The following is a 22700-nucleotide window of genomic DNA, read 5'->3' on the forward strand; positions in this document are numbered from 1 at the left end:
GGTGTAGCATCAATTCCCTTTAGTGGGATAGGGAATTGTAAAGGCTCCAAGATAAAACCACAGCGTCTGGCAAAAGACAAATCCATCAAATTCAGGGCAGCACCTGAATCCACAAAAGCAATAACTGAGTAGGATGACAGAGAGCAAATTAAAGTAACAGACAAAATGAATTTAGGCTGTACAGTACCAATGGTGACAGACTTAGCGAAGTTTTTTGTGCGCTTAGAGCATGCTGAGATAACATGAGCAGAATCACCACAGTAAAAGCACAACCCATTCTGACGTCTGTGGTTTTGCCGTTCAACTCTGGTCAGAATCCTGTCGCATTGCATAGGCTCAGGTTTCTGCTCAGAAAATACCGCCAGATGGTGCACTGGTTTGCGCTCCTGCAAATGCCGATCAATCTGAATGGCCAAAGACATAGACTCATTCAGACCTGCGGGCGTGGGGAACCCCACCATAACATATTTAAGGGCTTCAGAAAGACCCTTTCTGAAAATCGCCGCCAGGGCGCACTCATTCCACTGAGTGAGCACTGACCACTTCCTAAACTTCTGACAATAAACCTCAGCTTCATCCTGACCCTGAGAGAGAGCCAGCAAAACCTTCTCTGCTTGTTCTACCAGATTTGGTTCCTCATAAAGTACTCCAAGCGCCAGAAAAAACGCATCAATATTTAGCAGTGCAGGATCTCCTGGCACCAGAGAGAATGCCCAATCTTGAGGGTCATCACGTAACAAAGAAATAACAATTTTAACTTGCTGAACAGAGTCACCAGATGAGCGAGGTCTCAAAGAAAGGAATAACTTACAATTATTCTTAAAGTTCAAAAACCTAGATCTATCTCCGGAGAACAGCTCAGGAATAGGTATTTTAGGCTCTGACATAGGATTGCGGACTACATAATCCTGAATGCCCTGTACCCTTGCAGTGAGATGATCCACACTAGAAGACAGACTCTGAATGTCCATATCAGTAGCTGCATTCAGAACCACCCAGAGATTAAGGGGAGGAGAGAGGCTAAACACAGTGCAGAGAAAAAAAAAAAAAAAAAATGACCTTAGGATTTCTCTTCTCCCTCTTCTGCTGCATTAACACTTTATGGCCTGCTGTACTGTTATGATCCTGGTGGTAGGATCTCAAACTGACCTGACACATATACCCTGAATATATAGGACAAGTTCTGGGGATGTGGAAGCTATACTGACCGCAATCTGTCATGATCTCAATGGCAAGAGAACATAGCATAAGCATATATAGGAACTAGCTCTTGGAAGATGGGAACTGAGCTGACCATGAACTAAACCTAACGCACAACTAGCAGTGGCCGGGTAGCATGCCTACGTTGATTCTAGATGCCCAGCCCAGCCGGAGGACTAAATAAAGCTAGCAGAGGAAAATATTAGTCCTAGCTCACCTCTAGAGAAATACCCCGAAAGGAGACAGAAGCCCCCCACATGTATTGGCGGTGAGTTGAGATGAAATAACAAACGTAGTATGAAAATAGGTTTAGCAAATTTGAGGTCCACTTACTACATAGCAGAAGACAGAAAGGACACTTTCATGGTCAGCTGAAAACCCTATCAAAAACACCATCCAGAATTTACTTTAAAACTCTGGCATTAACTCATAACACCAGAGTGGCAATTCCCGTTCACAAGAGCTTTCCAGACACAGTAACGAAACTACAGCTGTGAACTGGAACAAAATGCAAAAACAAACATGGACAAGAGTCCAACTTATCTAGAAGTTGTCTAGGAGCAGGAACAAGCACAGAGAGGCTTCTGATAACATTGTTGACCGGCAAGCAACTAACAGAGCAGCAAGGTTATATAGCGACTCCCACATCTTGATGGGAACAGGTGAACAGAGAAGATGAAGACACCAGTTCAATTCCACCAGTAGCCACCGGGGGAGCCCAGAATCCAAATTCACAACAGTACCCCCCCCTCAAGGAGGGGGCACCGAACCCTCACCAGAACCACCAGGGCGATCAGGATGGGCCCTATGAAAGGCACGAACCAGATCGGAGGCATGAACATCAGATGCATTCACCCAAGAATTATCCTCCTGGCCGTATCCCTTCCACTTGACCAGATACTGGAGTCTCCGTCTGGAAACACGAGAGTCCAAGATTTTCTCCACAACGTACTCCAACTCACCCTCAACCAACACCGGAGCAGGAGGCTCAACGGAAGGCACAACCGGTACCTCATACCTGCGCAATAATGACCGATGAAAAACGTTATGAATAGAAAAGGATGCAGGGAGGTCCAAACGGAAGGAAACAGGGTTAAGAATCTCCAATATCTTATACGGGCCGATAAACCGAGGCTTAAACTTAGGAGAAGAGACCCTCATAGGGACAAAACGAGAAGACAACCACACCAAATCCCCAACAGAAAGCCGAGGACCAACACGACGGTGGCGGTTGGCAAAAAGCTGAGTCTTCTCCTGGGACAACCTCAAATTGTCCACCACCTGCCCCCAGATCTGATGCAATCTCTCCACCACAGCATCCACTCCAGGACAATCCGAAGATTCCACCTGACCAGAGGAAAATCGAGGATGAAACCCCGAATTACAGAAAAACGGGGACACCAAAGTGGCAGAGCTGGCCCGATTATTGAGAGCGAACTCCGCCAATGGCAAAAAAGCAACCCAATCATCCTGGTCAGCAGACACAAAACACCTCAGATATGTCTCCAGGGTCTGATTAATCCGCTCGGTCTGGCCATTCGTCTGAGGATGGAAAGCGGACGAAAAAGATAAATCTATGCCCATCCTAGCACAGAATGCCCGCCAAAATCTAGACACGAATTGGGTCCCTCTGTCAGAAACGATATTCTCAGGAATACCATGCAAACGAACAACATTTTGAAAAAACAGAGGAACCAACTCGGAAGAAGAAGGTAACTTGGGCAGAGGAACCAAATGGACCATCTTAGAAAAACGGTCACACACCACCCAGATGACAGACATCTTCTGAGAAACAGGCAGATCTGAAATAAAATCCATCGAGATGTGCGTCCAAGGCCTCTTAGGAATAGGCAAGGGCAACAATAATCCACTAGCCCGAGAACAACAAGGCTTGGCCCGAGCACAAACGTCACAAGACTGCACAAAGCCTCGCACATCTCGTGACAGGGAAGGCCACCAGAAGGACCTTGCCACCAAATCCCTGGTACCAAAAATGCCAGGATGACCTGCCAACGCAGAAGAATGAACCTCAGAGATGACTCTACTGGTCCAATCATCAGGAACAAACAGTTTATCAGGTGGGCAACGATCAGGTCTCTCCGCCTGAAACTCCTGCAAGGCCCGCCGCAGGTCTGGAGAAACGGCTGACAATACCACTCCATCCTTAAGGATACCTGTGGGCTCAGAGTTACCAGGCGAGTCAGGCTCAAAACTCCTAGAAAGGGCATCCGCCTTAACATTCTTAGAACCCGGTAGGTATGACACCACAAAATTAAACCGAGAGAAAAACAATGACCAGCGCGCCTGTCTAGGATTCAGGCGCCTGGCGGTCTCAAGATAAATCAAATTTTTGTGGTCAGTCAATACCACCACCTGATGTCTGGCCCCCTCAAGCCAATGGCGCCACTCCTCAAAAGCCCACTTCATGGCCAAAAGCTCCCGATTCCCAACATCATAATTCCGCTCAGCGGGCGAAAATTTACGGGAAAAGAAGGCACAAGGCCTCATCACGGAGCAGTCAGAACTTTTCTGCGACAACACTGCCCCAGCTCCGATCTCAGAAGCGTCGACCTCAACCTGAAAAGGTAGAGCAACATCAGGCTGACGCAACACAGGGGCAGAGGAAAAACGGCGCTTAAGCTCCCGAAAGGCCTCCACAGCATCAGGGGACCAATCAGCAACATCAGCACCCTTCTTAGTCAAATCGGTCAATGGCTTAGCAATATCCGAAAAACCAGCAATAAATCGACGATAAAAGTTAGCAAAGCCCAAAAATTTCTGAAGACTCTTAAGAGAAGAGGGCTGCGTCCAATCACAAATAGCTTGAACCTTGACAGGATCCATTTCAATGGAAGAGGGGGAAAAAATATATCCCAAAAAGGAAATCCTCTGTACCCCAAAAACACACTTAGAACCCTTCACACACAAAGAATTAGACCGCAAAACCTGAAAAACCCTCCTGACTTGCTGGACATGAGAGTCCCAGTCATCCGAAAAAATCAGAATATCATCCAGATACACAATCATAAATTTATCCAAATAATCGCGAAAAATATCATGCATAAAGGACTGGAAAACTGACGGAGCATTAGAAAGACCAAAAGGCATCACTAAATACTCAAAGTGGCCCTCGGGCGTATTAAATGCGGTTTTCCACTCATCCCCCTGCCTGATTCGCACCAAATTATACGCCCCACGAAGGTCAATCTTAGAGAACCACTTGGCCCCCTTTATGCGAGCAAACAAATCAGTCAGCAACGGCAATGGGTATTGATATTTAACAGTGATTTTATTCAAAAGCCGATAATCAATACATGGTCTCAAAGAGCCGTCTTTTTTTGACACAAAGAAAAAACCGGCTCCTAAGGGAGATGACGATGGACGAATATGTCCCTTTTCCAAGGACTCCTTTATATATTCTCGCATAGCAGCATGTTCAGGCACAGACAGATTAAATAAACGACCCTTTGGGTATTTACTACCCGGGATTAAATCTATGGCACAATCGCACTCTCGGTGCGGAGGTAACGAACCAAGCTTGGATTCTTCAAAGACGTCACGATAGTCAGACAGGAACTCAGGAATTTCAGAGGGAATGGATGATGAAATGGAAACCACAGGTACATTCCCATGAGCCCCCTTACATCCCCAGCTCAACACAGACATAGCTCTCCAGTCGAGGACTGGGTTGTGAGATTGCAGCCAAGGCAATCCTAGCACCAAATCATCATGTAGATTATACAGCACCAGAAAGCGAATAATCTCCTGGTGATCCGGATTAATACGCATAGTTACTTGTGTCCAGTATTGTGGTTTATTATTAGCCAATGGGGTGGAGTCAATCCCCTTCAGAGGAATAGGAGTCTCCAAAGGCTCTAAATCATACCCACAGCGTTTGGCAAAGGACCAATCCATAAGACTCAAAGCGGCGCCAGAGTCGACATAGGCGTCCGTGGTAATAGATGACAAAGAGCAAATCAGGGTCACAGATAGAATAAATTTAGACGGTAAGGTGCAAATGGAAACAGATTTACCAAGCTTTTTAGTGCGCTTAGAGCATGCTGATATAACATGAGTAGAATCACCACAATAGAAACACAACCCATTTTTCCGTCTAAAATTCTGCCGCTCGCTTCGGGACAGAATTCTATCACACTGCATACTCTCTGGCGACTTCTCAGTGGACACCGCCAGATGGTGCACTGGTTTGCGCTCCCGCAAACGCCTATCGATCTGAATAGCCATTGTCATGGACTCATTCAGACCCGCAGGCACAGGGAACCCCACCATAACATCCTTAATGGCATCAGAGAGACCCTCTCTGAAAGTCGCCGCCAGGGCGCACTCATTCCACTGAGTAAGCACAGACCATTTACGGAATCTTTGGCAGTAAATTTCCGCTTCATCTTGCCCCTGAGATAGGGACATCAAAGTTTTTTCTGCCTGAAGCTCCAAATGAGGTTCGTCATAAAGCAACCCCAAGGCCAGAAAAAACGCATCCACATTGAGCAACGCAGGATCCCCTGGTGTCAATGAAAAAGCCCAGTCTTGAGGGTCGCCCCGGAGCAAGGAAATCACAATCCTGACCTGCTGTGCAGGGTCTCCGGCAGAGCGAGATTTCAGAGACAAAAATAATTTGCAATTATTTCGAAAATTCTGAAACCCGGATCTATTCCCCGAGAAAAATTCCGGCAAAGGAATTCTCGGCTCAGATACAGGTGCATGACAAACAAAATCTTGCAAATTTTGTACCTTCGTGGCGAGATTATTCAAACCTGCAGTTACACTCTGAAGATCCATTACAAACAGGTGGACACAGAGCCATTCAAGGGTTAAGAGGAGGTAAGAAGCAGCTAGACAGCAATTAAGGGCTAGGCAGCAAAACTCTGAGGGGAAAAAAAAAAAATTTCCCTTCAACACTTCTTTTTCTCCTGCTTCAGCCCAAACAATTAACACTTTGCGGGCCGGTCAAACTGTCATGATCTCAATGGCAAGAGAACATAGCATAAGCATATATAGGAACTAGCTCTTGGAAGATGGGAACTGAGCTGACCATGAACTAAACCTAACGCACAACTAGCAGTGGCCGGGTAGCATGCCTACGTTGATTCTAGATGCCCAGCCCAGCCGGAGGACTAAATAAAGCTAGCAGAGGAAAATATTAGTCCTAGCTCACCTCTAGAGAAATACCCCGAAAGGAGACAGAAGCCCCCCACATGTATTGGCGGTGAGTTGAGATGAAATAACAAACGTAGTATGAAAATAGGTTTAGCAAATTTGAGGTCCACTTACTACATAGCAGAAGACAGAAAGGACACTTTCATGGTCAGCTGAAAACCCTATCAAAAACACCATCCAGAAATTACTTTAAAACTCTGGCATTAACTCATAACACCAGAGTGGCAATTCCCGTTCACAAGAGCTTTCCAGACACAGTAACGAAACTACAGCTGTGAACTGGAACAAAATGCAAAAACAAACATGGACAAGAGTCCAACTTATCTAGTAGTTGTCTAGGAGCAGGAACAAGCACAGAGAGGCTTCTGATAACATTGTTGACCGGCAAGCAACTAACAGAGCAGCAAGGTTATATAGCGACTCCCACATCTTGATGGGAACAGGTGAACAGAGAAGATGAAGACACCAGTTCAATTCCACCAGTAGCCACCGGGGGAGCCCAGAATCCAAATTCACAACAGCAATCCTGATCCTATCCAAACACACTAAAGGCAGCTGTGGAGCGTTACCTGAAAATCTAGACGCCTCGTCACAGCCTGAGAAACTGACTACCCCTAGAGAGAAAGCAAAGACCTCACTTGCCTCAGAGAAATATCCCCAAAGTTTTAGATAGCCCCCCACAAATAATAACAGTGAGTTAAGGGGAAAACACAAACGTAGAGATGAAACAGATTTAGCAAATGAGGCCCGCTAATACTAGATAGGCAGATAATAGATAGGTGTCTGTGCGGTCAGTACAAAAACTATCAAAAATAAACCACGCAGAGAATACAAGAACCCCCACACTGACTCACGATGTGAGGGGCGCACTCTGCACCCCAGAACTAACCAGCAAGCGAAAATCACATAAAAGCAAGCTGGGCTGAACTCATGATATACTGAGAAATGTTTTCAAGGAAATAATGAGAAAATGAACAAGCAAACTTAGCTTCTCATAGCAGGAGACTGGTCACAAGGAATATTCAGGAGAGCACAGAATCAGGACTGAATACACCGACAGCAGGCGACAAGTAAAGGTCCAGGTGAGTTAAATAGGCCCAGCCTAGCAGAAAATGAAACAGCTGAGCCCAGCCAAGACCAGCCATATCGCTAAAGGCCACCAGAGGGAGCCCAAGAACAAACTCACACAGTACCACTCATGACCACAGGAGGGAGCCCGAGAACGGAATTCACAACACTGGACTCTCTGAAACAGGTCTTTCTGGGACCTCGTGTCACCCATGATTCAGTGCTCCAACTGCTGGCATTAGCACAGGGTTGGTCCATGGTCAGTCATTTTGCTGTCCACTTCTGGATTTTGGCATCTGAGCTGGAGTGGCCGGATAAAGTCCTTATCCCGGTGTTCTGGAAAGGACTGGCTGACTATGTGAAGGACGCCTTGGCCACTAGGGAGATTCCTGCCACACTGGAGGAGCTAATAGCTATATCCACTCGCATTGACCTCCATTTTCACGAGCGAGGGTTGGAGCAAGCCCAGTGTAGGCAGAGGTTTCAGTTGGCACCTACCTTCGCCATGTCTCTGGCATCTCCCGTTCAGGCATCCGAGCCCTATGAGGCCATGGAGGTTTCTCGAGCAGGTCCTAAGTCTCAGGCTGCTCGAATATCCATGGTCTGTAATGTATGCCAGCAGTCAGGACATTATACCAAGAAATGTCCACAGCGGCAGGGAAATAACTGCGTCTAGTGACTGTGGGAGGAGGTTCACTAGACACAGCGGTGTTTTCCTCCAAATTGTCCTTCAAGGGGACAATTACCTTTGGCCCTTCCACTTTTACGGTCAAACTTTGTGTGGATTCTGGGGCAGAGGGAAATTTCATGTCCTCTAACTTGGCTCAATGGCACGCAATACCCCTGGTTATGTTAGCCAAACCAGTGACCGTAAGAGTGGTGAATGGGATGACACTGCCTTCACAGATTACTCACCAGACTATCCCGTTTACGTTATCTATGTCACCATCCCATCAGGAGATCATTTCCCTTCTTTTCATTCCTGAGGGAATAGACAAGATTCTGCTAGGGACACCTTGGTTACGTTACAACTCCCCACATATAGAGTGATCCTCTAGGAGAATTCTGGGATGGAGTAAGTCTTATACATAGTTACATAGTTACATAGTTATTAAGGTTGAAGGAAGACTGTAAGTCCATCTAGTTCAACCCATAGCCTAACCTAACATGCCCTAACATGTTGTTATGAAGGCAGATGTCTGAGGGAGTATGCTCAGGTTGCCACTACGGAGGTTGTGATGATCCTGGTGGTAAGGATAACCAATATGACCTGATCAGTAACCAGAATAACGGACTAGTTCTGGGAATGTGGAAGCTATACTGACCACAATCCTGATCCTATCCACACACACTAAAGGTAGCCGTGGAGCGTTACCTAAAAACCTAGACGCCTCTTCACAGTCTGAGAAACTGACTACCCCTAGAGAGAAAGCAAAGACCTCACTTGCCTCAGAGAAATAACCCCAAAGTTGTAGAAAGCCCCCACAAATAATAACGGTGAGTTAAGGGGAAAATACAAACATAGAAATGAAAACAGGTTTAGCAAATGAGGCCCGCTAATACTAGATAGACAGGAAAAGATAGGGGTCTGTGTGGTCAGTACAAAAATAAACCACGCAGAGAATACAAGAACCCCCACACCGACTCACGATGTGAGGGGCGCACTCTGCACCCCAGAACTAACCAGCAAGCTAAAAAATCACATAAAAGCAAGCTGGACTGAACTCATAAAATACTGAGAAACGTTTTCAAGGAAATAATGAGCAAAATAAACAAGCAAACTTAGCTTCTTCTAGCAGGAGACTGGTCACAAGGAATATTCAGGAGAGCAATGAATCAGGACTGAATACACCGACAGCAGGCAACAAGTGAAAGTCCAGCTGGATTAAATAGGCCCCGCATAGCAGGAAATTGAAACAGCTGAACCCAGCCAAGACCAGCCATATCGCTAAAGGCCACCAGAGGGAGCCCAAGAACAAATTCACAACAGGAGGTACCCGCAGATCTTACCTCTCTCCCCAAACACTATTGGTCTTATGCGGACGTATTCTCCAAGACAGCTGTGGAGACTCTTCCATCTCACTGCCCCAATGATTGTCCTATTGATCTCTTGCCAGGGGCAGAGCCTCCCCGGGGGCGCGTCTATTCCCTGCCTCTCCCGGAGACGGAGGCAATGTCACAATACATCCAGGAGAATCTGGCAAGAGGATTTATTAGGAAGTCAGTATCACCTGCGGGGGCGGGGTTCTTCTTCGTACAAAAGAAGAACGGAGAATTGCGTCCATGCATTGACTACAGGGGTTTTAACGCCATCACCGTTAAGAATAGGTACCCTCTGCCCTTGATTTCTGAGCTCTTTGATAGACTTCGAGGGGTGAGGGTATTTACTAAGATAGATCTGCGGGGTGTTCACAACCTGATTCGCATCCGTGAGGAGGACGAATGGAAGACGGCTTTCAATACCAGGGATGGGCACTATGAATATCTGGTGATGCCCTTTGGGCTTTGTGATCCCCCAGCCATCTTCCAAGACTTTGTAAATGATATCTTTTGGGATATGCTCTCCACCACGGTGGTAGTCTATCTGGATGATATTTTCATCTACTCTCCAGATATAGATTCCCACCGGAGAGATGTTTGCAAACTTCCTCTATGCCAAGTTGGAGAAGTGTGTGTTTGAGCAGGAATTCTTGCCTTTCCTGGGCTATATCATCTCAGCCTGAGGATTGGCTATGGATCCTGCCAAGCTTCAAGCAGTGATGGACTGGCAGGAACCTCATTCTCTCAAAGTGGTGCAGTGCTTTATGGGGTTCATTAATTATTATCGCCAGTTCATTCCCCACTTCTCAACCTTGGTAGCTCCCTTGGTAGCCATCACCAAGAAGGGTGCAAATCCCAAATTGTGGTTGGAGGCGGTCTCCAAGGCCTGCTTATCTGTGAAGTCCCATTTTGCTAGCGCTCCCATTTTGCATTGTCCCTATGTAGATAAGCCCTTCATTATAGAGGTGGATTCCTTATCCGTCGGTGCTGGAGCAGTCCTCTTTCAAAAGGACGCTCAGGGTCGGAAGCATTCTTGCTTCTTTTTCTCCAAGACCTTTACTCCGGCAGAGAGGAATTATTCCATCGGGGACAGGGAGTTGCTAGCAATGAAGTTATCCTTTTCAGAGTGGAGACACCTCCTGGGGCTCGCTTTCCCTTCCAAGTTTACACTGACCACAAGAATTTGGTGTATTTGTAAACAGCCCAGCAGCTAAATTCTCGCCAGGCTAGATGGTCCCTGTTCTTTTCCCAGTTCCACTTCACCCTTTATTTTCTATCCGGGGAGAAGAACATTCACGCTGACACTCTCTCCCGCTCTGTGGTGTCATCAGAGGAGAAGGAGCCTTGGCTATTTGTCACCTCTGAGAGTCTGAGAACTTTGCCTCTGGTGTCGCTAGAGTCTGTGCCCCCGGGCAAGACTTTCATACCATCTAATTTGCGACCGGAGGTTCTCTCTTGTGTTCACTCGTCCAGGGTGGGTGGACATTTCAGGATCAAAAGGACATCAGAGCTTCGGGCAAAGACGTACTGGTGGCCACATATGGCCCGTGACGTCGGAGACTATATTCGGGCGTGCGTATCTTGTGCCAAGAATGGGTCTCCTCGACAACAGCCTGCTTGGTTATTTTACCCCCTACCGGTGGCAAATAGGCCCTGGGAGAAGGTCAGGATGGACTTTGTGGTAGGCTTACCCAAGTCCCGTGGCTGCACTGTTATTTGGGTAGTTACCGATCATTTCTCCAAAATGGTGCATTTGGTGCCTCTCCCACGGTTACTTTCTGCACGGGCCTTGGTGGCGTTGTTTGTTAAACATGTTTTCCACTTACACGGTATGCCTGACAACATTATCAGTGACCGGGGTCACCAGTTTGCGTCTCGGTTCTGGAGAGAGCTTTGTCGCCTACTTAGCCTTCAGCTGAATCTCTTTACAGCGTAACATCCCGAGACGAATGGGTTGGAAGAGAGGGCCAACCAGACCCTGGTCACATACCTACAACATTTTGTCTCGGCCAGGCAGGATGACTGGTTATCCTTGCTACCGTCGGCGAAGTTTGCCTTGAACAACGCCATAGCTGACTCCACTGGGCAGACCCCATTCCTTCTTAATTACGGCCAGTATCCGCGGGTTCCTGTGCCCATGCCCATCTCTTCCGCTGACTCTAGGGAGGCAGACTGGGCAGTGGAAGCACGGGACATCTGGGACTGCACATAGGATGCCATCTGGGCCTCCAAGGAGAGAATGAGGGTCTCCTGGCGACTTAGTGTGTCTCTCTGCCCGCAATATCAGGCTGTGAGTTGAGTCCACTAAGTTTGCGCCTCGCTACTTAGGGCCTTCAAGGTTCTGGAACAAGTTAACCCTGTGGTCTACCGCCTGGCTCTTCCTCCACACCTGGGTATCACCGACATCTTTCATGTGTCCCCCGTTTAAATGTCCTGGTTTTCTGAGTCATCTGCCGGGACATCGAGTTCGTCCACGGACGAATACGAGGTGAATTCTATCTTGGGGTGCAAGGTGGTATGTGGCAAAAAGTACTATCTGGTGGACTGGAAGGTTCAAGGCCCAGGACCTGGGGAGCACATTCGGGCTTTGCTGCTCATTGCAGCCTTCGAGTGTAGCAAGGCCCAAGGAGGGGGGCCATGTTAGGTGTCAAGTTCCTGCCGCTGCACAGGGGAATCTCAAACCATGTCCGCTGCGGTCTCCCATTCTCCTCTAGCCACAGTGGAACCTGCTCAGCGGAGACTTCAATCCCAGCATCTGGCTCAAGCTGATACTGTGTGCTTGGTTACTGCTGCCTTTCCAGGCTCTGCCTTTGTAGCCAGCACCGATCAGCAGCGAGCAGGTGTTTCAGGGACGAAGTCCTGCTTTCCCCATACTGAGCATGCCCACGGGACGACCTCCCATTGGAGGTCAGGGGTCACATGCTCAGGTCCTGTTGCGAATCCTATTGGACCATTAGCCATTAGCTATGTGCTAATGCAAACCTGTTAACATGCGTGCGTGTCAATGTATGAAAGCTCCAAATCATTCCTCTTCCTAGTGTTGTTGCCTGCTCGTGAATGGTGGAGCTACCTAGCACCTGACAGTGCAATCCCACACATTTAACACAAGAGACAGCGTCTATTAGCAGCGACCGCCAGTGTGGCACCGTGCACAATTAGTGTGCTTTCCTGGCCCAAATTAGGGAGGTTAGTGGCGTCCGCCAGAGCGGCGATGCTCGCACTCTTGAGCGGTAAATCGTTAGTGTATGTGCACACGTTGCGGATTTTGCTGCAGATTCGCAGCGGTTTTCCATGAGTTTACAGTACCATGTAAATCTATGGAAAACAAAATGTGCAGTGCATATGCTGCGGAAAAAAAAGGCGCAGAAACGCTGCGTTGTTTATTCCGCAGCATGTTTATTCTTTGTGCGGATTCCGCAGCGGTCTACACCTGCTCCATTATAGGAATCCGCAGGTCTAAAACCGCAGGTGGAATCCACACAAAAATCGCACAAAATCCATGGTAAATACGCAGATAAAACGCAGTGTTTTTTACCTGCGGATTTCTCAAAATAGGTACGGAAAAATCCTCAGAGGTTCCATCTACATGTGCACATACCCTTACTTTAGCTTATTCCCTGACACTACTGTAGCGGTGTCGAGCGCAAGAGGTCTAGAGGGACTCTTACCCTGAGTCTTGGGGCAGAGTTCTCTGACTCCTTTGTTTGTGCTCTCTGTGCGGTATCGCGGCCCTGTGACGCAACAGGGTTCGCTTCCTTCATACCGGGTGAAGCTAACCTGTGTGTGTCTTCTCTTCATACCGCCATATAGTCCGTCATTACCGAGCAGCAGGTGTATTTTCTGCACGGTGGACCCCGGACTGCGAACGCATCTTATATCGCCTCTAATTAATATTTGGTGCATTCCGCCAGTCCTAACATTAAGTTTTCCCAGTTTTTTGTGGCAAAATTAGGGGTCTCGGCTTATATTCGAGTATATACGGTATATATTTCCAGCACAGGAGCGGCTGATGAATACTTTCATTCGCCGCTCCTGCTCTCGCTGATATTAGCCATAGAAGGTGTCGGATGATGGGAGCAGTTGTCCCATCAGCTGACACCAGTGACCGAAGGTAAACTTTATGGCTATGTGCACACGTCAGGATTTCTTGCAGAAATTTCCTGAACAAAACCAGACATTTTCTGCAAGAAATCCGCATGCGGATTTTTCTCGTATTTCTCACGTTTTTTGCACGGTTTTTTTTTTTGTGTGGATTTTTTGCGTTTTTTTCCAGAGGTTCTGGGATGCAATAATATAGTGGGAAATCCGCAAAAAATCCGCAAAATTAATGAACATGCTGCGTTTTTTTTCCGTGATGCGTTTTTTTAGCAGAAAAAAAGGCAACATATGCACAAAAATTGCAGAATGCATTCAAAATGATGGGATGCATATGTATGCATATTTTAAGGGTTTTTATCGTGTTTTTTTTGCTACAAAAAACGCAAAAAATCCAGAACGTCTGCACACAGCCTTTATCTCCGATTACAGCTGAGCGCTCACGCTGTCTTTTGACAGCATGGAAACCATGGCTCTCTGACTGGCAGGGATGATTTCACAGCTGATCAGAAGCGGTGTTTGATGCTGTGTCATGCACATGACAGTGAAGCAAAGATTGGATGTTTGGGCCCCACATTCAAGTGAATGGGGTCCGGGTTCAGGTTCGGATCTGGGCACTGTTCTGGTACCTGAACCAGAACTTTTTGTAACTGTTCTGCAGAACCCGCAGGCCCCTTACATCTGGGATGTTTGCCCATCTCTATACTGTATTTGTCTGCTGTTAATACTGATGTTTCAGCTTAGTTTCGTATTGAGAGTCCATCATATAGTCAGTTGGTGTAATGTCAATAGAGTTAGTTGAGTAGAACATAGTTCAGTTTGTCGAAAAGCCAGTGGCTGCTCGTTTAAGGGTAAGACAGGGATGGTTAGTCCACGAGTTGAATATTGGCGTCACACTTTTAAGTGCAATTGTTGTCAAGAGCAGCCCTTGGGGAACTCCAGCCACGACTAGGGCAAGACTGGCAGCCACAGAGTTCACAGACCGTAGTAATAACGCCTGATAGCCTGAACTGTTATTAGTGCTGTAAGAGTCATGTCGGTCTGGTAGTCGGGGGCAGGTATATCTCGCCCAGGTATTTGTCCTATGTGAATTAGGCCGCTCAGTATCTTCAGGGTAGTGATGGGTTAATGAGTGCAGGAATAAAGGATGGCCAGCTGGGGGTTTCCAGCGTCTGCCTGGGGCACACAGAATGCCTGTCTGTGTGAGACAAACGTGAGTGAGAGCTGTGCTCATGATCTGTGTAATGTTAGCTGGGTGGGAGAAGCCCCCCAGTTGTTAGATAGGAACGTATTTGTTTAGTTAGCGCCGGACAGGCTAGGATTTATTTTTATGTTTTGTTTTCATCTGTATTTGCTTTGACTTTAATAAATCTGACCGGAGGTCAGAGAACTCAGAAACCTGCTGTCGCCTCAGAGTTCAATGCACAAACCACGTGACCTTTGACCCCAGCAAAGGCGATCCCGGAGTGTTTTGTTACATTGTGGTGGAGAACGCGGGCAACACGTGGCACCGGCGACAGTATGGAAGACGTAGTGAAAGCCCTAGTACAGTCCACTGCCGTACAGCAGCAGGCCACTGCCGCACAGCATGAAGCTAATCGCTTGATGGCCGCACAGCTGAGGGAGTTACTGGATATGACGGCTGCAGACCGCCAGCTTCTCCAACAGGTGGCGCAGCGCCTGGTGAGCATGCCTGAGGCTGACCCAGAAGCAGAGTCCAGAAAGATCCATGTGAGCCGATACTGGCAAAAGCTGACCGCAGAAGACGACGTCAAGGCGTACCTGACAACGTTTGAGCGGACGGCGTTGAGAGAGAAGTGGCCGAAGGCACGATGGGCCGATTTGATTGCTCCATTCCTCTCCGGCGAGGCCCAAAAAGCTTACCATGACTTGGACTCGGAAGTTGCTCAGGACTTTGAGAAGCTGAAAACTGAGATCCTGGCCCGGCTCGGTGTGACGACGGCTGTCCGTGCACAGAGGGTGCACCAGTGGACATACCAGCAAGATAAACCGGCGCGGTCTCAGATGTTCGACCTGATCTACTTAACAAAGAAATGGATGCAACCCGAGGAACTGACAACACCCGAAATAATTCAGCGGATTGTCTTGGACAAGTACCTGAGAGTACTACCACCAGCACTGAAAAGGTGGGTAAGCCAAGGACAGCGGATCAATTTGTGGAGTTGGTCGAGCGTTATTCCGTGGCAGAAGGACTTCCCGACGACACCGCCAGCACCCGGTCTGTGCCTCCTTCTCGTGGAACCGGTAAGACTGTTCCAGGGACTACGGGTGAAGGAAAATCGCCTAAAACTGTGGGGGAGGAACACGGGACTGCTCGCACTCCGAGACCAAGGGTGTTGGACGGTGGTCTTGGTAGGGGACTTGTTAGGTGTTTCCGTTGCCATGAGAAGGGCCATTTTTCTGCGAACTGTCCTGTTACCACTGAACCCATGCAGTGCGACGTTACAGACTCTAAAAAACGCATGTCTTTGGTTACCCGGCTAGTGAGTGTGAATGCGGGTCAACATGATACAGCGAGACACCTGTGTGAATTATCTGTTGATGGGAAAAATGTTGTGGCGTTACTAGACTCTGGAAGTGTGGTAACTCTGGTGAAAGCTAGTCTAGTGGCACTTCCATCTGGTTCGTCTGACAAATTTTCTGTAACGTGTGTGCATGGTGACACCTGCTCGTACCTAACAGCGGTCATATCGATTTCCACTCCCTATGGGTCTGTGCAGCACAAAGTGGGACTCGTTCCCGCATTGTTACAGGACGTAATCTTGGGCAGGGACTTTCCCCATTTCTGGCAGTTGTGGGAGAATCAGTTGCTCCTTCACGGTAGCTGTACCCGTGAATCTTCACCCATGCCATCTGGAGAGGAGACCCCACAGGAAGATGTTGCTCGGGAAGTTGTCGAATCTAACCTTCAATACCCCTTCTCAGTTATGGCGGGGGAAACTGAGGAAACTCAGCGAGAGGCGGAGGCAGACAGCCATCCGGCACCCTGCCTGCCAGATTTGGGAGTCCAGTTGGATGACTTCGCCAGCGAACAAATGAAAGATCCTACCCTGACTCAGGCTAGGAAAAATGTAAAAATGATAGATGGGGTACCCGTAGAACCTGACACTAGGCTAGCGTACCCGTACATGGTTCTTGAAAATGATTTACTCTACCAGGTAGAAAAAAAAGGGGAAGACACTGTGCAATGGTTAGTGGTACCCAAACCCTATCGGTGGAAGGTACTGGACCTGGCCCACGGACATATAATGGGAGGACATCTGGGGGTACAGAAAACCATGGAAAGGATATCACATTGTTTTGTGTGGCCTGGAATACACAATGATGTGCGTTACTATTGTGAGTGCTGTCCAGAGTGCCAAATCTCGGCACCTAAACCTCGGTTCTGTAGCCCTTTGGTACCCCTCCCTATCATTGGAGTCCCTTTTGAGATCCCTTTGCGTAACACTGCTACTAAAACGATCGCCAAAGAGTTGGTACAAGTGTTTAGTCGGGTAGGAATTCCAAAATAGATACTCACCGACCAGGGGACTCCCTTTATGTCGAGGGTAATGAAGGAGCTCTGCAGACTCTTACAAATAGACCCGTTGCGTACATCTGTTTATCACCCTCAAACAGATGGGTTGGTTGAGCGGTTCAATAAAACCTTAAAACAGATGCTCCGGAAGGCGATAGACAAAGATGGGAAGAACTGGGATTACTTGTTACGCTATTTGCTGTTTGCCATTAGGGAAGTTCCCCAGTCTTCCACAGGATTCTCGCCTTTCGAGCTATTGTACGCCCGTCGTCCCCGTGGACTGTTGGACGTCGCAAAAGAAACCTGGGAAGGTCAAGTCACTCCCTTTAAAATGGTGATAGACCATGTAACACAAATGCAGGACCGTATTGCTGCTGTCATGCCCATTGTTAGGGACCATATGTTACAGGCCCAGGGAGCTCAGAGGCAAAGTTATGATAGAGGCGCCAAGGTCCGTACATTTGCACCCGGGGATAGGGTGTTGATCCTAATCCCTACGGTGGATAGTAAATTTCTGGCGAAATGGCAGGGCCCCTTTGAGGTCATGGAACGAGTTGGTGAAGTGAACTATAAAGTGTACCAGCCCGGTAAGAGAAAACCAGAACAGATTTATCATGTGAATCTGATAAAACCCTGGAAAGACCGCTCTGCCCTAACAGCGGATCTGCCCCGTCCGGTTTGCTCCCCTACCGTACCGGAGGTGCAGATTGCCGAGACTCTCTCTGAACGACAAAAATCTGAGGTTAAGCAGTTTTTGTTACAGAACCGACAGTTTTTCTCGGAAAAACCTGGCCAGACTAAGCTGGTGAAACATGAGATTGTTACAGAACCTGGTGTCACAGTTCATGTGAAGCCCTACCGGTTACCGGAAGCATGCCGTGAAGCCGTCTCCCAGGAAGTGAAGGCAATGTTGGACTTAGGAGTCATTGAGGAGTCGCATAGCGCCTGGTCCAGTCCAATCGTGTTGATACCAAAGCCGGATGGCTCCATACGGTTTTGTAATGACTTTAGGAAACTGAATGCGGTTTCTAAATTTGATGCATACCCTATGCCCCGGGTCGATGAGTTGATCGACCGGCTTGGTAAAGCCCGATACATTACGACCCTGGATCTAACAAAGGGGTACTGGCAGATCCCTCTGGCCGAGGCGGCCAGAGAGAAGACGGCATTTGCTACACCGGAAGGTCTGTTCCAGTATGTCTACATGCCGTTTGGACTTCACGGAGCCCAGCAACGTTCCAGAGACTGATGGATCGAGTCTTGAGGCCCCACAGGCAGTACGCTTCTGCCTACCTAGATGACATCGTAATTTACAGCATGGAATGGGAAGCTCACCTCCGGAAGGTACAGGCGGTGATTGATGCCCTGCGAGACGCAGGCTTAACGGCGAACCCCAAGAAATGTCACATCGGGCTTGAAGAAGCCCGATACTTGGGCTACGTGATTGGCAGAGGAGTGGTTAAACCCCAGATCGACAAAATACAGGCAATTCAGGGCTGGCCGCAACCAGTGAACAAGAAACAAGTACAAGCTTTCCTGGGCATTGCCGGCTATTATCGCCGGTTCATTCCCAATTTTGCAGCCATGGCTACCCCCTTGACGGATCTTACCAAAGGGAGGGATTCTGTCATGGTAAAATGGACCTCAGCGGCTGAAGAGGCCTTCCACAGCCTGAAACGGGCGTTGTGCTCTCAGCCCGTACTAGTGACTCCTGATTTCAGCAGCGAGTTTGTGGTGCAAACTGATGCTTCTGATACTGGTGTAGGAGCTGTACTTTCCCAGGTAAGGGACGGAGTCGAACACCCGGTCCTCGACCTCAGTCGGAAACTGAATGTGCATGAGCAGAGGTATGCCGTGGTTGAAAAAGAGTGCCTAGCCATCAAATGGGCTCTCGACTCCCTCAAGTATTACCTGGCAGGTAGGAAGTGTAGGCTAGTCACGGACCATGCCCCTCTCAAGTGGATGCACCTCCACAAGCACCATAATAGTCGGGTAACCCGGTGGTTCCTTGCCCTGCAGGCTTACTCTTTCACGGTGGAGCACCGCCCCGGGGTGCAGATGGGGAACGCTGATGCCCTGTCCCGAGTACACTGTTTCGAGAGTGTTCTTGCTCGACCTGAGTGGTCTGAGCAGGGGGGGAGGATATGTAAGAGTCATGTCGGTCTGGTAGTCGGGGGCAGGTATATCTCGCCCAGGTATTTGTCCTATGTGAATTAGGCCGCTCAGTATCTTCAGGGTAGTGATGGGTTAATGAGTGCAGGAATAAAGGATGGCCAGCTGGGGGTTTCCAGCATCTGCCTGGGGCACACAGAATGCCTGTCTGTGTGAGACAAACGTGAGTGAGAGCTGTGCTCATGATCTATGTAATGTTAGCTGGGTGGGAGAAGCCCCCCCAGTTGTTAGATAGGAACGTATTTGTTTAGTTAGCGCCGGACAGGCTAGGATTTATTTTTATGTTTTGTTTTCATCTGTATTTGCTTTCACTTTAATAAATCTGACCGGAGGTCAGTGAACTCAGAAACCTGCTGTCGCCTCAGAGTTCAATGCACAAACCACGTGACCTTTGACCCCAGCAAAGGCGATCCCGGAGTGTTTTGTTACAGTCAAAAGTTGTGATTTTCTCACATTTTTACTAGTCTTGTTAAGTTTTGTAAATAGTTTAATAAATAATATTCTGTTTTCTTATAACCACTGTGTCCGTGTCCTCTGTACCGCTGCATCTTCGCACGTGCTTGCTTAAGTTCCCTCAATACATTTATTGGAGTGCAATATATTGGTATATGTGTCAAAACAAGAATATGGTGGCTACCCAATCTATATTGATGGGACTTGGATTTGTATAACTGGATGTGTAAAGCCCCTGCAGACTGTAGAGAAAATGGGTATTGTGCCCATAACTAGTTTTGGCAGAGATATCACTATAGCTAGGAGAGGTGACTAACACACTAGGTATCAGACAATAACCAATTCATTGCCTTAGACCAGTGGCGATTTCTGCATGAGCTTCCTTAAGACCCGGTCTCAACAACAAATGTATTTATACAATCATTAATGCTGGCATCATTGTCATCACGCTGGCATTATCACCAATCATCACCCTTTAAGAAAACAGCCAGGATTCCCACATTAACCTGTTAAATACACTACACCACCTGGCATGCTGGCTTTAACTGCTTACATTGTCTTTGTAGATTTTATTCCAAACAAACAAATTGTTGGTTCCAAACATTTTATGCACTCTTCATTTCATCAATGTATTGAAAACCAAATTAAATTATGCAATTATAAAATGGTGCTTACCTTTGCTTTTTAAGTCCTTCTATTTGCATCAGTCCATCTTACTTTCTCCACTAGATGGCGGACATATTCCTTGTGCTTCTTTTTCAGAATTTCTGTCTGTCAAGCCTCTGATATATGCTATTATTATTCTAGCTATTAGGATTTAAACCTATATTTTTCTGCATGTCATTTGGTAATGGAATATAAAATAATGAAAATAGTCACAAAATTATGAGCTAGAAAGTACCATGAAAAGAACATTGCAGGAAGTTCAGCGACTGACAGTCACAAATATAATAATGCAGGGCTTTAACAGAGAGCAAGCTGTCAGGATGATTATGCATGGTCTGGTAATTTTTTTCTCTGCTTTGATAAGGCTATATGAGAATGAAAAAGATGAGGTGGCAAGTTCTTTTTATTTTATCTGCATATTTAACACTGCAATATTCATCTATAAAACTAAAGAATATTTCTGACTTAATCTCTTATAGTAATTTATAATCATTAATATTATTATTATACTTCTCAGCTTTAAAGAAAGGGAAAGGACATGTCTTGTAATACGTACATAGAAAGGAATAGAGGTAGTCTCTCTACCAGGGCCTCTCAATGTTCTCAACCAGTACAATACCACTTTCATGGCCTCCATGGATTATAATGTCCCCCAAAATGTACCCCACATACCATGATTCCCCCACGGTGCCCACAATACACTATAATGTTCCCACAGTGCCCCAACACATTATGATGCCACTACATTGCACCCCCCACACAGCATGATAGTGTCACATTTCCGTCACACACATTATGAGGTCCCTTAAATAGCTCCCTCAAATTATTATGCCCCCACAGTATGATCTCCCAGTTACCCTCCCACAGTATGATGCTCCACAGTACCCTAAACAGTATAATCCTCCCCAAAGTATAATTCCCCCTACCTCCTCATACAATATGATGCCCTCACAGCCCTTCCCTCCACAGTCCCCCACAAAGTATGATAGTTACCATAGCTCCCCCACAAAACATGATGGCCCTAGAGTCGGTCACACACAGATTGATGCCACCCCACACACAATATTATAACTCAACAGACAATATAGTGCCCCCCCCCCAGCCACAGTGTGATGACACCGACAGCTACTTGCACTATGTGATGGCACAAGCAGACCCACACACACAGTATGATGAACCCCACAACCCTACACACAACGTATTATAGCCTCTACGGTCCTCCTCATACAGTATAATTCCCCCACCTTCCTCACACAGTATGACATCCCCACAGACTTCACACACAAAAGAATAACAACTTATATGACTAAACACCATGGTAACTCATAATTTGACAAAAATCTGTACCATAGGTGAAAAAGGACCAACAAGACCTATCATCACGATAAGCACATAACGCGGAAAGAAAAAAGATGACAAATGGTCACACACAATAAATAGAAATACTATAAACTTTATTAATAGCATACCACAATATTAAAACCAGGTGAAAGGAGGGAAGGTAGTAACAGCACAAAAACCTCTGTTATAGAGTTAACAGGAAGGGTGCCACCAGGAATAACAGTCCTACAGGCTTATACATTATCAGAATAGAAAAAGTAAGCAAACATAGGAAACAAATAGTAAAAAACTAAATAAACAAAAATAATAATTTGATCCTACTGCAGTCAGGAATACCAAGCCAAATAACAACAGTTCACATATAAGATAGGTAAATACAAGAACCGCTATAGTGCTAACCTAATTGAAGTCCCATAGCCTATCAAACAAACATAGTAGATATTATTAGAGCAAGGTACCCACCGCACAGAGGACTGTAGTACTGGAGGCACGCTTCCACCCCAACGCGCGTTTCGGCGATCACACCTTCATCAGGGGACAGTATGATGGTCCACACAATCCCCCATGTACAGTATGATGCCCCCACAGCTCCCTCACCCTATACACAGTAAGATAGCAAAATACTGTTTTGCACTGCTCCGGTCTGTCCAATGTGTGGACTGAGGCTCTATGCAGCAGATGCAGTCTAGTGATGTCTTCAGGCCTGCTGCTTTGAATCCTTATATATTATTTCTAACACTCTTTTTCGGTGATTACTTTGTATCTCTGTTCATACTGCACCCACACACACAAATGATACACCATTTGAAAGTTAAACTTGCCCCCTTCAGCCAGAAAATAGCCAAACAAACCACATATCCACGATGTGATCACAAAATACAGTTTAAACATTAATTTTGATAAACCTGCAGTAAGGAAAAAAGACCTGCAGGTGGTACCACACTACCAC

The sequence above is a fragment of the Ranitomeya variabilis genome, chromosome 1 (genome assembly GCF_051348905.1).
Source record: "Ranitomeya variabilis isolate aRanVar5 chromosome 1, aRanVar5.hap1, whole genome shotgun sequence".
In the NCBI taxonomy this organism is placed as follows: Eukaryota; Metazoa; Chordata; class Amphibia; order Anura; family Dendrobatidae; genus Ranitomeya; species Ranitomeya variabilis.